General features: G+C 45.8%; 1 protein-coding gene across 4 annotated transcripts in view; it reads left to right on the top strand.

Annotated features, from left to right (window-relative positions):
* Positions 1 to 13,708: 13,708 nt before the first annotated feature.
* The window catches only part of med25 (mediator complex subunit 25), a 41,493-nt gene continuing 39,289 nt past the window's right edge, over positions 13,709 to 15,912 (top strand). For all 4 annotated transcript variants that reach the window (XM_041177899.1, XM_041177901.1, XM_041177902.1 and 1 more), the window contains exon 1: positions 13,709 to 13,867. The gene's annotated coding sequence lies outside the window, so the exon portion shown is untranslated. The remainder of the gene's footprint in view (positions 13,868 to 15,912) is intronic.

The following is a 15,912-nucleotide window of genomic DNA, read 5'->3' on the forward strand; positions in this document are numbered from 1 at the left end:
ATGTGACCGGGCGCGGCAAATGGCTGCCATCCTGGAGGACATGTGACCGGGCGCAGCAAATGGCTGCCATCCTGGAGGACATGTGACCGGGTGCGGCAAATGGCTGCCATCCTGGAGGACATGTGACCGGGTGCGGCAAATGGCTGCCATCCTGGAGAAGAGGTGACTGTAAATGGCTGCCAACCTCCAGAGCGAGAGGCGGCCGGACTCAATTTTACTCTTGATTTGTGGTGTGGGGCGTGAATGGAAATTGAAAATGGCTGCCAGGCTGGAGTACATGATTGGACTTAACAAATGGCCACCAGTCGCAAGGAAGGAAAGAATCCATAGTCTGAAGAACGATTTCTTTGGCGACAGATCCCACAATCAAAGACGACAATCTTCCCCTACCAAAAATGGCTGCTGTAAATCTCTTTCCTTTGCCTGACAACTCACCCACCTACCCACCCCCACCCTGACCCCAGCCCCCTTGCAACAAAACAACACTTTAAAAAGGTGAGCAGTCTAACGTTAGCACTTGCTGCAAGTGAGACGTCCTTGGGTGTCCTGGACATGACTTTTAGCCAACTCTGGGTGGATGGGGGAAGTGGGGGGGTGTTGACACGGGGTTGGTGGGGGGGGGAGGGGGGAGGGGAGGGGAGGGGAGGGGGAGGGGGAGAGGAAGCCTGCTGAGAAAGGAATCCTGCAGGAGCATTTTCGAGCTTTTCTTAAAAACTCAGTAAGTTGAGGTTGAGTGACACACTGCAGCATGTTTTGGACCTATTTGCTTTTGGATTTTAATCAAAAGAAAAAGATTTTCTCCCTCATCCTTTTAACAAAAGAATTAACTATTTAAAGAAGGAAAAATACAAAAAAAAAACCTAACGCTGGCTGAATATAATTTAATCAAGTTTTCAAGTTATTTAAAAGCATTTTACTGATTCCATGTCTCTCTTTCCTTCCAGTAAAGCAATTTTACAAAAAAAAAATTAGATTCTGTCCTTTTCGGGTGCTGAGTTGTCCGAAGCGCTTTTTAAAACAGTGGCTACATGCCAAATCTCCAGTGTATATATTGTACAGAGCAAATGTCCATGTACTATATTATATTTGAGAGAGGTAATCGATACTTAACAGAGGAAAAAAAAAAGCAAGGTTGCTTAGCTGTGATGTTCAGTCTGACTGGACCTTATTAGTACCTGGTTTATATAATATGTTCTGAGACTTGTCAAGTGTCCTATTTTATTCAGAAAGGTAGTTTACGACAAAATGGAATGATGCCCCCCCCCCCCGCTCCCTCCCCCCCCTCCACACACCGGGTGAACGGGGCAGGATGGGTTCGAATGCGATAGGATCTCCCTAACTCCCTGCCCTCGTCCAGTGGGCTCAAACGCTTGAGCATAGTAGTCGCAGCCCACATGGGGCTGATCTCGGTTACTGCTGGGAGTTGCACAATGGGACCTCGTCCCTCGGGGGGGAAGGGAGGTTTAAAAAATGATCAGCCAGGGCTGCTGCTCCTGATTCCAGTGAAACCCCCATTGTCTGTGAGTGTGTGTGTGTGCGTGCACACGTGAGTCTGCGTGTGTGAAGAAAAGGATGGCGTCTGACGGCTACAATGCCTACCCTAGTTGAATTTCACGCGGGCGCCCATCAGCTGAGCCCGTGACGCCTGTCCCGGTTCAATACCCTGCTGGACTGGAGGAAACCTCTCAACGACTGAATCATTTTCTCTCCAGTTGCCACCCGCTCTGGAGGTCGGCCGCCATTTCCAGTTTGATGGCGTTTGAAGAAAATATCAAGCTGAAAAATTGTTGCCTGCCCAGCTGTGAGGTGGGCATCAAATTCTGAATGGAAAATTGTGAGACTTGCTCAAACTGTTTTCCAAAGATTGATATCTTTGCACCATTGGCACTGACTGGAATGTTAGGCCTGATCCCACCTCAGGAAGCCCCTAGTAGTAAGATTACCCCCTGCCAACCATGCGCTATCAGGATAAGAGTACCTCAGAGACACTCCTGTTTTCAGGTTTCTTCCTTCCCCAAGTTATGCCCCCTTTTGTACGCATTACATAGAAATTGCTGAGCACAGTTCTGACAAACTTGAGTCTACACTGGTGAAGTCTAGTCGCTGCTTTAATATCGGAACGCAGAGCCAATTTGCACACAGCGAGCTCCTGCAAGCAGCAATTTGAGAATGACCAGATAATCCGATCGTTGGGAGATCAATATAACCATGCTCTTGAAACTCCCATGCTCCTCTTCGCAATAGTGTTGCTAGACCTTTTTCACATCCAGCTGAGTGGCCTCAATACAATGTCTCATGCAAAACGTTAGCACCTCTGACTGTGCAGCACTCCCACAGTGCTGTGCTCGTAGTTTCGCTTCCCGGCTTGAACGTGATGTCTCACTTGTGCATCTTGCTTCCTCGAGAGCAATCATTGGTTTAAAAACCTGACAGGTGATAGCCCACCCTTCCCCCTGCACCAACTTCTCCTCCTCCTCCTCCTCCTATTGATCCCAGCCTGGCTGCAGTTTTTGGGTTTTTTTTTTGCCTTTCTTATGATTTGCGCTTGTGGGAAAGGCAGATCCCTGTCCCCCGCCTCCTGGTTTCTTTCTCTTGAGCTCCCTTCCCCTGCTCTGCCATGGGCTCACGCTGGGGTACTGTTCTATGTTTGCCGTCCAAGATTTTGCCTTGCTTATCTTAACGTCAGGACAGTGCGCTCCACCCTTGCTGAGGTGAAGGGGAATCAAACCTGAGCCCGAACTTTTACCCTCCTCATCACTGAGGCCCTGAAGATGGCTGATTTTCCCCCCCCTCCCCTCCTTTAACAAGGCAAGTTGCAGAATCCTTGCTGACGCTCTGGGTGAGTGGAAAGTTTGTCCATGATCTGCGATGTCTGAGGGTCCTAAGCTGTTGTTTTATTCCCGCATTCCCTTTATTTGTCCATCAACATTCCCTCCCCTCGCCAGTCTGCACCCTTTGCTGCTCCTAATTACCTGCTTGGCTCCAGGAGTTGGCAGACTCGGAGCTGTTTGAGTCAGCCTTGGCTGTGCACAAAAAGTAGGCTGGATCCGAACTGCCTGACAACCATCAGACTCAAATGGGGGAAAGGAAGGGTCCAGGTAAGGAACTAGGCCTCAGTTGGAGTTTAGGTGGGTGAAAGGAAGAACCTTCACAAACAAGGCCTTATTGCAGCTGACCATTCTAGAAATTGAAACCAAAGAAAGGGGAACCATCAGCCCAAGACCCTGGCCTGTTGCCAAGGGAATAAAGGAGACTCAACGTTGGATCCTCGAAATGCCAAAAAAATGGTTGTATACAGAACTGAGTATTGAGGTTGAACACTACAGAGCCATTGATGAAAGGGAAATAAGATTTAAAGTAACGTTGATTTTTTTTTTAACCCCCAAAATGAATATTTGCCGAGACTGTTTTCACATAGTCACTTACTATGGAATTGAGAGGTCAAGGTCCTCTGAGATGTAGGTGTATATGTGCGAGGAGAGACCATTCATTGTCAGAGCCATGGAGTCATAACGGGGCACATGGAGGCCATTCAGCCCATCGAGCCCATGTTAGCCCCCCCCCTCTCTCTCTCTCTCTCTCTCTAGCAATCCAGTCAGTCCCATTCCCCCTTGCCACCCTCCCCCCAGTCTAACCGATCGCTTTAGCATTGTCTCTTCTGGCCCTCCAATGTTTCACTTAGTGGTTTGTGTGTGCGCGCCCACAGTTAAATGGTGAGTAGGTTATTTGGGCTCGAGGGCACGTCATAATCAAGCTCAATCCCAACATTTGTGCACTCGCTTGCCAGCACTGGGGTCATTGGGTTGCAATCTGAAGCAGGAGCGCGTAGTTCTGATCAACTGCAGGAGCGGGGAATTCAGTTTGCTTGAGTCATAAGTAAGATGCTAGAGACTCCCATGGGTCAAAATAACTTTCAGGGCTCCCTTTCAACTTAAAATTACCTTTTGGATCAATTAAACGTGTGTTTGTATGTTTGTTCTGCATGCGTGTGTGAATGCAATGAACAATAGGGAACTATTGGATGCCGGGGCTGCAAACACCTCCTAGAACTTGCATTTATACACTGTATTGGGTCGCCAACTCTGGCTGGACATATCCCTGAAGGTTTCGTCACGTGACTGCTACCAACCAACCAACCACCTTTTATCTTCAACATCCCAGTGTTTCTGTAACACAAAAAAAAACCGAAAGCATTCAAACTGAAATGTAAAAATGCTCCCAGGTTTTAACTCTCAACAGCTATCCTGGAGATTAACCTTCAGTTAATCCTGGAGCATTGGCAACCCTAATTTGGTGATGCCATTTGTTCTACTCCCTGTGTGTCCTCACCTGTTATGATTGTAAACTGGGTTGCCAACTTGATCATTGATTCTTTTCCTTAAGAGCGCCTCAGAGATGCACATTGGTTTGGCAAAACTAGCTGGGACTTTTTGAGGGGAAGGGAGAAGGATTTTCCATTCAGAGCATTACTCGAAATTACTATTATCCTCGCCCCCATCCATTCCTCCACAAGGGGTTTTGAGCTGGTTGCTCCTCGCCATTTTCGTACATTCATTCACTGGATGCGGGCATCAGCTTTTAATGTCCACCCCCTAACTGGCTCTCTAGGCAACTTCAGAGGGCAGTTAAGAGTCATCCACATTGCTGTAGGCCTGGAGTCATATAGGCCAGACTCAGTACGGATGGCAGAGTCCCTTCCCAGCAGTGAGCCAGATGGGATTTTCCGACAGTGCAGTGGTTTCATGTTTACTGATCAAGCTTTTTATTCCTGCTTTTATTTTTAACCAAATTTAAATTCTCCGGCTGCCATAGCAGGATTTGAGCTCTTGCCTCTAAAGCATTAGTCCAGATCCCTAGATTATTAGTCCAGTAATTTGACCGGTGTGTTACCATTCCCATTGTGAGTGAAGTAGATTATCGAGAAGAACAAGTAAGAGGAAGTTGCTGTTAGAAGAAGTGTTACTTTCCTTTTTTTTCCTTGGTTTTTAAGAACAATAATCAAGGCAATCCTAAAAATGGCCGCTCCCACCCATTGTCTCAGTGAGCTAGCTACACTGACTGACTGACTGTGTTGCTCGCTGCCAATCAGGCACCACTTGGAAGAAGGCGATTCCTGAGCTGGGGCTTGGATAGCCAACTCTGGTTGGATACATTCCTGGAGGACCTGCAATGGCCCCACCCCTATTCGCCCATCATTGGTCACCTCCACGCCCATCCTCACGACTCACCACCTTCCCACAACCAATAGGAAAGCAAACAAACTCTTCTTGACCTATCAGGCGAGAGCAACCTTTTTCCTCCCTACATTGCCAATTCTTTTTTTTTTAACAATAACCAAAGACGTTGAAAAAATTTTTTTTGAACAAAAGCATACAATCGTACTTTTGATGCCCTTGTGATTTTCTCTTCCCCCCACCCCCCCCGCTTCTCTTCTGGGTGTACACTTGCAGCAGTATCCTTGACAATTAATCTTTTAGTTCTGGAAGTCTCCAGGATAACCCTGGAGGAGTTGGCGACCCCTAAGGAGAGGTGGGTACTGAAGGGTTGGAATGCAACACTGGGTGGTGAAGGTGGGGGGCGAAGGTGGCAGAGGTGGTCTGGTAAGGGCAGGGCGAGAGCTAACCAGTTAAGGAGAATCTCGACATTTCACAGAACCCCTCCCTGTTGGGGCAACACTCATGGCAACTGAGAGCATAGGCAGCCGCCTCGCGGACTTGTGCTCAATTTGGAGATTTGCGGCTTGCTTCTTAAAGGCAGCGGTATCGGCGCATCTTTAAACCCTTTTTGTCGTAAACTGCCTTTCTGAGTTGCAATGTTTTCATCCCTCTCACACTCTCTCTCTCATTATGTACTACTTATTATTGACTTTTTTTAATGACGTGTTTTAACTGTACAATGTTATGGCCTGAAAGGTATTGTTACTGTTTCTGATTTGTGTTTCTTGTATTGATGTTACATATATTATATATTTTTAATTGTTTAATAATGTCCTGCAAATGTTATTCTTTTCCTACTTCTACCCTCCCCTCCCCACCCACCTACCCCACTTCCCTCGCAAAATGTAAAACTTGCGTTGTATACTGTGTCCACAGAATGAAAAAAAAACACATTCTTCCTCTGTATTGTTTTTTTTCTAAAAAAAAATAGTTTAACCTCTTTCGTGTTTTAAATGATGAATAATTCCTATGCTGCTTTCTGCATTTTTTTGATCTGTTTAATCTGCTTGTGCGTGACTGTTGTCTGTGCTTGTGATTCATGAAGCTAAAAGGCTGATCTCTTAGAAGGATGCCTTGGTTTAGGAACTAGCCAGGGGTGTCCCCTTGTCCCCTAGACTTGTCTACACTCCAATGGGCACAAATGGTTAGATGCCAGCTGGAGTACTGCATTCAGTTGTGGGCACCACACCTCGGCAAGGGCAAATTGGACCTGTCGAGGATATAGCCCAGATTCGGCAGAACGGTACCGGAGCTAAAGCAGTGGAATTATACAGCATAAGAACAGGAGGAAGCCATTCAACACTTTGAGCCAGTTCCAGCTGCACCAGTGCTTACCCAAAACTGGAAAATTAGCCAGGTCTGTCCTCGGCACAGAAAGCCAGGACAAATCCAATTAGGCTAATTACTGTTCATCCTTCATCACTCTCAATCATTAGCAAAGTGATGGGAGGTGTTATCAATAGTGCTATGAAGCGGCACACACTCAGTAATAACCTGCTCACTGATACTCAACTTTGGTTTCACAGGGACCACTTGGCCACAGACCCCATTACAGGCTTGGTCCAAATGTGGACAAAAGAACTGAATGCCAGAGGTGTAGTGAGAGTGACTGCCCTTGACATCAAGGCAGCGTTTGACTGAGTGTGGAATTAAGAAGTCCTACTCAATGGGAATCAGGAGAAACTCTTGACTAACTGGAACCCTAGTGTAAGGGAAGATGGGATGTGGCTATTGGAGTCCAATCATCTTAGCCTCAGGATATCAGTGCAGGAGCTCCAAATGTAAGTGTGCTGGGCTCAACCATCTCCATCTGCTTTGCCAATGGCTTTCCTGCTATTATCAGGTCAGTTTGCAGATGATGGCACAGTGTTCAGTCCCAATGGTAACTCCTCAGATGATGAAACAGTCTGTGATCACACAAAACAAAGACATTATTCAGGCTTGGGCTGACAAGTGGCAAGTAATGTTCACACCACGTAAGTGCCAGACAATGACTATCTCCAAGAAGAGAGGGCGTAACCACCTTGCCTTGGTATTCAATGGCATTAACATCACAAAATCCTCCATCATTGACATCCTGGGGTGTCATCGTTGACCCAAAACTTAACTGGACCAGCCACAGCTATTGTTTCTAACGCAGGTCAGAAGATGAACATTCTGTATCATTGACTCACCTTCTGATTTCCTAAAGCCTTTTTAAGGCACTCCACCTGCCTTGATGAGCGTGGCTCCAACAAACTCAGAAGCTGCACACCATCCAGGACAAAGTAGCCGACTTGATTGGCACCCCATCCTCCATCTTAAATATTCACTCCCTCCATCACTGGTACACAGTGGCAGTGATATGTACCATCTACAAGATGCACTACAAACCAGCACCTCCCAAGCCTGTGAGCCCTAACATCTAGAAAGACAAGGGAAGCAGACACACCACCACTTGCAAGCTCCACGCCAAGTTGCATGCCATCCTGGCCTGGAAATACAACGCAGTCCTTTCATCATCACTGGGTCAAAATCCTGGAAGCTGCTCCGAGAGGTAGGAAGATGGTTCACCCGCAACCTCACGAGGGAAAATAGGGATGGGAAATAAAGATGGTGGCCTCGCCAGGGCTGCCTACACCCCACGAATGAATCAAGTTAAGACTTTCTTATGAACAGTGGCCACTTGAGTGTGCATTATGCTTGTGTATCTAAAATAGAAAATGACCATTAGTCCCTTGTGTGCTCTGGGGTTACCAACCCTCCAGGATTGGAGTCTGCAGGAATTAAAGATTAATCTGGGCAGCATAAAGGGCCCTCATCCTTCATCGTTGTACCAAATGCATCTGCCCTCCAACTCTTGGGATAGGCAACTTGCGATAATTTGGGAGCCTTGTGGTTCCTCTCCAACCATGGGGCAAGCAAGTAATAAAATCCAGTACCGGTGGGAGCAACCATGAGAGTTTTGTTGAGGGAAGGAAGCCTGCTAATCTGACTTGATACCTGTTACGTGTGACTCCTGGCCTACGTCAATGTAATGACTAAAAACAGGGAATGACAGGTCACTTAGCCCACCAATGGTCATCAGGAAAATGCTAGAATGGTCTTAAGCAGGTTTTAAAAAGGTACTTAGAACATCATAATATGATTAGGCAGAGTCAACATGGTTTTATGAAAGGGAAATCTTGTTGGACAAATTCTTTTGAGAATATAAATAACAGCAGATAGCGTGGATACTGGATGGAGTATATTTGGATTTAGAAAAGTCACTCAACACGGTGACACGTAGGAAGAATGTGAATGTCCTTGAAGGGTGCAGGGGAGATTTACCAGAATGTTTCCAGGGATGAGGGAATTTAGCTACAAGGTTAGGTTGGAGAAGCTGGGGTTGTTCTCCTTGGAGCAAAGGAGGTCTGAAACAGGTGTACAAGATCATGACAGGTTTGGATAGAAAAACCATTTGCTGATTGTACAAGGACTAGGGGACACATTTAAGGATTTGGGCAAGAGACACAGGGGAAATGGGACTTACTGGATTGCTCTAAGAGCTGACCTGGTTTCAATGGGCCAGATGCCCTCCTTCTGTGCTGTAACTCTGATTCTAAACCTTGGAAGTGGCCTAGCAAACCATCCAATTGTATCAAACCACTGCCTGGTGGTTCAAGAAGAAAGACTGCCATTAACTTCTTTGGCAACTAGGAATGGGCAATAATATATCAGTGATGGCCAGATTCCTGAGAATGAAGGACTAAATGGCAATGTCTCCCCCGGACACAAGGCCCAAACACATTCATCATTTTCCAGGACGATTTACTCTCAGTTACCATAAGCTGTCATCATGTACTTTTGTTTGTGTCCCTAAGATGTGAAAAACGTCAGCCGGCCCATGTGTACTGTCAGACTCCTGGCCTGCCAGTACTGTCCTGGGGCCAAGGAATTAAAAGATTCTTCTTTGGCAGGTAGTGTCCTCGATTATTTGAGGGTTGCTGAGCCATGACTTCTGCTGTGATTTTATTGCAGGGCAGGGCAAGGAGGCAGACTCTAAGTCTGTGTCAACTGGAGCAGGGATTGAGCTGTTTGTATCATTCTAAACCACACACTAACTATCCAGCCAACTGAGCTAACCAGCCCCCAATTAAAGATTAAATAATAAAAACAGAAAATGCTGGAAATATTCAGCAGGCCTGAATTAAAGATTAAAGAAAAATCATGTCATTAATTAATTTTATGTTTTAGTTTTCATTTTCTGTGCACATTTATTTATCTAAAAATATTGGAGATAGAATTTCATCTTTCACCTTAAGGGGGCACCCAGCCAACAGCCCACATGAGATTGAAGGGGGAAATTAATGAAGAGAAGGGATGATAAAGACTTTAAAACAAATACTTTTTCCTTCTTACTGTTCATTTTTTTCACATCATTTGGTTAGAGAGCATAAATGAAATTCTAATTCATATCAGAATGTGTAATCTTGATTGCAATGTACTGCAGGCAACCAGTAAATGATTCTTCAGTTTATATAACTTTATTTTCTTACATTTTATTGGCAGACCTCTTGCTTTGTTCCAGAATTTTATTTTTTAACCACACAAGTACACTTGGACCAACCAGCACAAGGAAATGGCCTGCATATGGTCTGCTGGGGCAAGAGGTTGTTAATGGTCCTTTGATCAAAATCACTAAAAGAAGTGATCTGATCACTATCTCATTGCTGTTTGTGTGATCTTGCTGTGCGCAAACTGGCTGCCGTCTTGGTGAGACCACATCTGGAGTACTGTGTACAGTATCAATCTCCTTAATTAAGGAAGGATGTAAATGCATTGGAAACAGTTCAGGGAAGGTTTACTAGATTAATACCTGGAATAGGCGGGTTGTCTTATGAGGGAAGGTTGGACAGGCTAGTCTTGTATCCACTGGAGTTTTGAAGAGTAAGAGGCGACTTGATTGACATATAGAAGATCCTGAGGGGTCTTGACAGGGTGAATGTGGAGAGGATGCTTCCTCCTGTGGGAGAATCTAGAACTAGGGGATCACTGTTTAAAAGGGGTGGCTCACTTAAAACAGAGGGCGGGATTTTCCAACCCCGTTGCCAGTGAGACCCACCGCGGGCGAGGCAGTGCCCCAACCAGAGGTCCATTGACTTGTGGCGGGACCGGAAGATCCCGGCAGTGGGTGGGTGTGGAAAATCCCGCCCAGAGATGAGGACAAATTTTTTCTCTCAGGAACTCTCTTCCTGAAAAGGTTGTGGAAGCAAAGCCTTTGAATATTTTTAAGGCACAGGTGGATAGATTCTTGATAAGCAAGGGGGGTGATAGGTTATCGGGGGTAGGCGGGAATGTGGAGTCAAGGTTAAAATCAGATGAGCCATGATCTTATTGAATGGCAGAGCAGGCTCGAGGGGCCAAGTGGCTGACTCCTGCTCCTTGTTCCAATGTTCGTATGCACCTTTCCTACATTACAACAGTTGACTAAATTTCAAAAGTAATTCATTGGCTGTGAAGTGCTTTGGGATGTCCTGAGGTGGTGAAAGGTATTGTATAAGTGGTTTATACCGTCTTTCCTAGTAGCATGCTCCTGTGTCCTCATTGGACCAGCACTTTGCCACGTGTCCAACAGCAGATCTTGACGAAGGGGAGACAGGAAACACTCAGGGCCTAGGCAATGATGGAGGGGGTATTGCTTTACATTATCGGGGTTTGTTAATCATTGCGAAAACCTCCAATTACTTTGGGAAGAGGCTCGTGGAGCATAAACAAACTGGAATTGGATAATTGTCTGAAGAGAAAAAACTTACGGGGAAAAGGCCAAGCATGGGAGCTAGCTGAGCTGCTCTTAAAAAGAGCTGGCATGGACTCAATGACCCGAATGGCCTCCTGTGTTGTAACCATTCTATGATTCTGTAGGAAACACTGGAACAGACTAGTTTGGTGTGGAACTGAGGCACATAGACCAGGAAGATCCCAGTGCAATTCTTGGAGAACACTGGAGCTTGGTCTCAATGTATATAACATTCAGATAAAGGAGACTATAAGAACATAAGAAATAGGAACAGGAGTAGACCTTTCGGCCCCTCGAAACTGCTCCGCCATTCAATAAGTTCATGGCTGATCTTCTTGTGTTTCAATTTCCACATTGCCATCTAACCCCAATAACCTTTGATTCCCTTGCCTAATAAGAATCTATCTACATCTGCCTTAAAAATATTCAATGACCCCGCCTCCACCACCTTCTGAGGCAGAGAGTTCCAAAGTCGCACAACGCTGAGAGAAAAAATTTCTCCTCACTTCTGTCCTAAAAGGGCGACCCCTAATTTTAAAACAGTGCCTCCTCGTTCTGGACTTGCCCACAAGAGGAAACATCCTCTCCACATCCACCTTGTCAATACAGTTCAGGATCGTACACACTTAAATCAAATCATCCCTCACTCTTCTAAACTTCAGTGGAAACAAGCCCAGTCTGTTCAACGTTTCCTCATAAAACAATCCACTCATTCCAGTTATCAATCTAGTAAACCTCCTCTGAACTGCCTGCAATGCATTTACATCATTTCTTAAATAAGTAGACGAACACTGCTAAAAGCAAACAGTGATCACAGCCCATTGATCTGTGAAAGGCATGTGACCATGAATTGTTATTGTCCTGTCAACCTGGAAGGTGGCAGTACATGTCCTTGGAGGTAGGTAATTAGCCATAGTCCATGAGGGCCTGTAGGCATCTCTCTATTATAGGTTTGGTTATTAGACATTTGGTTATATAGCTTAAGAGGCACCACTCCACATCAAAGCATGGGAGAGGAGGCAGGTCGCAGGTTTACCTCAGCCAGAATAGGAATTGAACCCATACTGTTGGTGTTACTCTGAACCACACGCTAGCTATCTAGCCAACTGAGCTTCACATATTTCACACTTTAAAAAATAACCATCTCCAATATTTAAATAGCTTTGTGGTGTGTCTTTATCCCTTTAATCATCGAACATTCTCACTCCAAATATTCCCTACTGCTGACCAGTTTTAATTAGCACACTGTAGTCCCCATGAGAGGTTAGACTTTAACCTGAGTAATGGAAACTGTTTGCCCCTGTCTGCTCTGTCCAGGCCCCTCATGATATTGAATATTTCCACCAAATCTCCTCTCAGCCTTCTTTTCTCCAAGGAAAAGTATCCCAACTTCTCCAATCTATCTTCATAACTGGAATTTCTCATCACTGGAACCATTCTCGTAAAACTGTTCTGCACGCTCTTCAGTGCCTTCACATTCTTCCTAAAATGTGGCACCCAGAACTGTATGCAATACTCCAGTTGATGTCTAACTAGATGATCTAACTCATTTAGGTGAACACTTGAAATGCCATAGCATACAAGGCTACAGGCCAAGTGCTGGAAATGGGACTAGTAGATACGGGCTTGATGGTAGGCACAGACACGATGGGCCGAAGGGCCTCTTTCCATGCTGTAAAACTCAATGACTCTGTGACTAGTGCCTTATACAAGTTCAACATAACCTCCTTGCTCTTGTACTCTATGCCCCTATTATAAAGCCTAGGATACTGTTGCTTTGTTGATTGCACTCTTAACCTGTCGTGCCACTTTCAATGACCTCTGCACATTTACACCCAGTTCCCTCTGCTCCGGCATCCCCTTTAGAGTAGTACCCTTTAGTTTATATTGTCTTTCCATGTTCTTCCATAATCGCTCCCGTGAAGTACTTAGGACTAGAAGCTTTATATAAATGTAAGATGTTGTATGATACTGGCGATCAAGATTTGTTCTGATGAAGGTATTTCCGAACTGTCTTTCCTACTCAGATGCTGAACGAGCTGCTTTCAGGAGGAGAGGTTGTAATTTCCGGAAGCTGTTCACAATGGCGGCCAAGATGGCGCCTCTTGTGACGTCATCGGAAAACGCTCTATCAATTTGCCTGTGAAGTGAGGAGGGCGCATGACTTTTCCGTCACGTGGCACGGCGGGAAGTCGGAGGGGGAGACGGAGGTGGGGTTTTATCACATGACGAGCCAGGGTGAGGAGGCGGTGCAGCTGCGTCACGTGATGCGAACGTGGGACAGGTGAGGGCAACTGTATCACGTGATGCATATGAGCGTAGCTACATGGGAAGGAGGCAGGACTTTGTCCGGTGACGCAAGGGGAGGGCGGACCTGTGGTTTTGTCACGTGACGCGGCTTGCGCCAAGGCGGATAAGTGAAAGCTCCGGTGCATGACGTAACATGAGTGACGTAGAGTGAAGGCATGGCGGCGCTGTCACGTGACACGTCTTGCGTGACGTAGGGTGAGGCGCATCTCTCTCACGTGATGTAGAAGGGCGGAACGGCGTGTGAAGGGAAGGAGGCGGGGCTCCGAGCGTCATCGGAAGGGGTAGGCGGGGCTGGGAATCCGTCACGTGCTGCTACTTGAGCGATCGCGGAGTCGGGGAGGGAGGGAGGGAGGGAGGGGGGGTGGAGGAGGCGTCGCTTCGCCGCACGATGTAATTTGAGTTGCGTAGGGCAAGGGGCGGGTCTGTGGCTCTGTCACGTGACGCAGCGGATTGCGCTCGAGCGGCTTTGCGGCCTGGCAGAAGAGGCTGAGGGAAGGCTGGGAGAGAGAAGCAGCTGAAGGGTGAAGAGAAGAGGGTTACGTTCCTTCACTGCGATGTGGAAAGGTGGCCAACCGCCTGCGAGGTTCGTTCATCATTTAAGCTGTGAATCTCTCCGGTGTGAATGGGCGCTGGGGGAGGAGCTGTTATTTATAGAAAGGGAAACTGATCCTGACATTATCCCTGTTCGTGCATTGGGGGAAATTATTTATAACTTTTATGTGTTTTTGCATGACATTTGCTGACGGTTTTTCTTCTTTTTGTGCTTTTGGTTGAACTTTTTAAATGCCAAAGTGAATAATTTGCTTGTATGTTTCTTGCATCCTAGCTGATGGTGGTGGGAGTCCCGCCCCAGTGATGTCTTTAGCTTTAAAGCCCAGAGGATAATTAGACCAGGATTTAGTCCCCATGCATTCCTCCCTCATATCTTCAACACACAGCTCAGTCAGAAGTGGGTTGCAGCCCCACTCCAAACCACCCTCCCCGTGCATTACTGAGGGAGTGCTGCACTGTTGGAGGTGCCGCCTTTTGAATGAGACGCTAAGCTCTGCCCTCTCAGATGCATGTAAAAGATCCTATGGCGCGATTTTCACCAACAGCAAGGGGAGCTCTCTGATGTCTTGGCCACTTTTTATCTCCCCCCCCCTCCCCCGCCCCCCCAACCAACATCATTTAAAACAAAAATAAAAACAGAAAATGCTGGAAACATCAGGTCTGGCAGCATCTGTGGGGAGAGAAACTCGAGTTAACGCTTCGAGTCCATATGACCCTTCAGAGCTTTTATCACGAAAACAGTGCCTGGTATTTTCACGTTTCTGTCTAGATGCAAATTGACTGCCGTGTTTCCTATTTTACAACAGTGACTACATTTCAGAAAGTACGTCATTGACTGTAAAGTACTTTTGGGTATCCTTGGGTTGTGAAAGGTGCTATGTAAATGCAAGTGTGCCGAGTTTTTTAAATGGAAACTGTGTAATTAAACTGGTCTCACACTAACACAGTGCCTCCATTGAGTGATGATGTAATGATAGTATGCCCCCTAGTTTACATACAGTTCATTCTATAAATTCACAGTGGAAATGTTTGATAGGAAGTGTATGCAGATGTAAAATATTTAATATTAAATATTGTTGTAAACTTAAAACTAATAGCATCTTTATATCGAGATTCAGTAGGGTGGAAGTTTACACCAAGGACCCTTGCATCATTATTTGATTGAAGAGATTTTAAGCCCAAGTTTCTACAGACACCTGATACAGTCTGCAATTGGGATGCACGTTCGTTATATATGCATTTGAGTCTAAACTGTGTGTGCAGGTAGGCAGCTTGACTGTGACCAACATCGCAAGAAAGCCACATGCACTCTCTTGCAGGAGTCATAGGATAGCAGCCAGGAGCAGGAGATCTGGCTGATAGTTCTAACCAGCTCAGGTTCATGAAGGAACAGAGACTGCTTTTAGTAACCCTATAGTTGCCAAGTTGGGAGACGTTAGTGTTTAAACCTGGTCTTTGTGACCTGGACACTACATATACATTAGGGGTAAACACTGTCAGCAAGGAATAAAGTTAACTTGTTACGTGGCCTAACTTAAAGTCATCTGCAATTATCTTACCATCAATAAAACCATCCTTTTCTCTTCCCCTGCCCTTTTCCCTTAACTGGGAATTGTGTGTCACTGAGACAGAAAGTCCCAAAAAAAATTTTAACTCAGATATACTAAAATCAAAACTACTCCATCAGTTTTGTCTTGTTACTTGTCATCTAGTGTTAAGTTATTGTGGGCTGGTAAGAATTAGTTTATGCGAGTGATTTCCCCATATTGTCACCCAGAATAGCATATAACTTAAGATCAAAGAATAACCTGCCACAGAAAAAGGCCATTCAGCCCATTGTGCCTGTGCCCACTCTTTGAAAGAGCTACCCATTTAGTCTCAGTCACCAGACAATTTTACCATAGCCCTACATGCTTTTCTTTTCCAAGTATATATCTAATCCTCTTCTAAAGTTACAATTGAATCTGATTCCACCATCTTTTCAGGCAGCATGTTCCAGCTAGTACAGTAACTCTGTGTTGAAACAAAATCTCTCCTGCATTTCTCTGGTTCTTTTGCCATTAACCATGTCCTCTG

Source organism: Carcharodon carcharias, chromosome 31 (assembly GCF_017639515.1).
Source record: "Carcharodon carcharias isolate sCarCar2 chromosome 31, sCarCar2.pri, whole genome shotgun sequence".
Taxonomy (NCBI): domain Eukaryota; kingdom Metazoa; phylum Chordata; class Chondrichthyes; order Lamniformes; family Lamnidae; genus Carcharodon; species Carcharodon carcharias.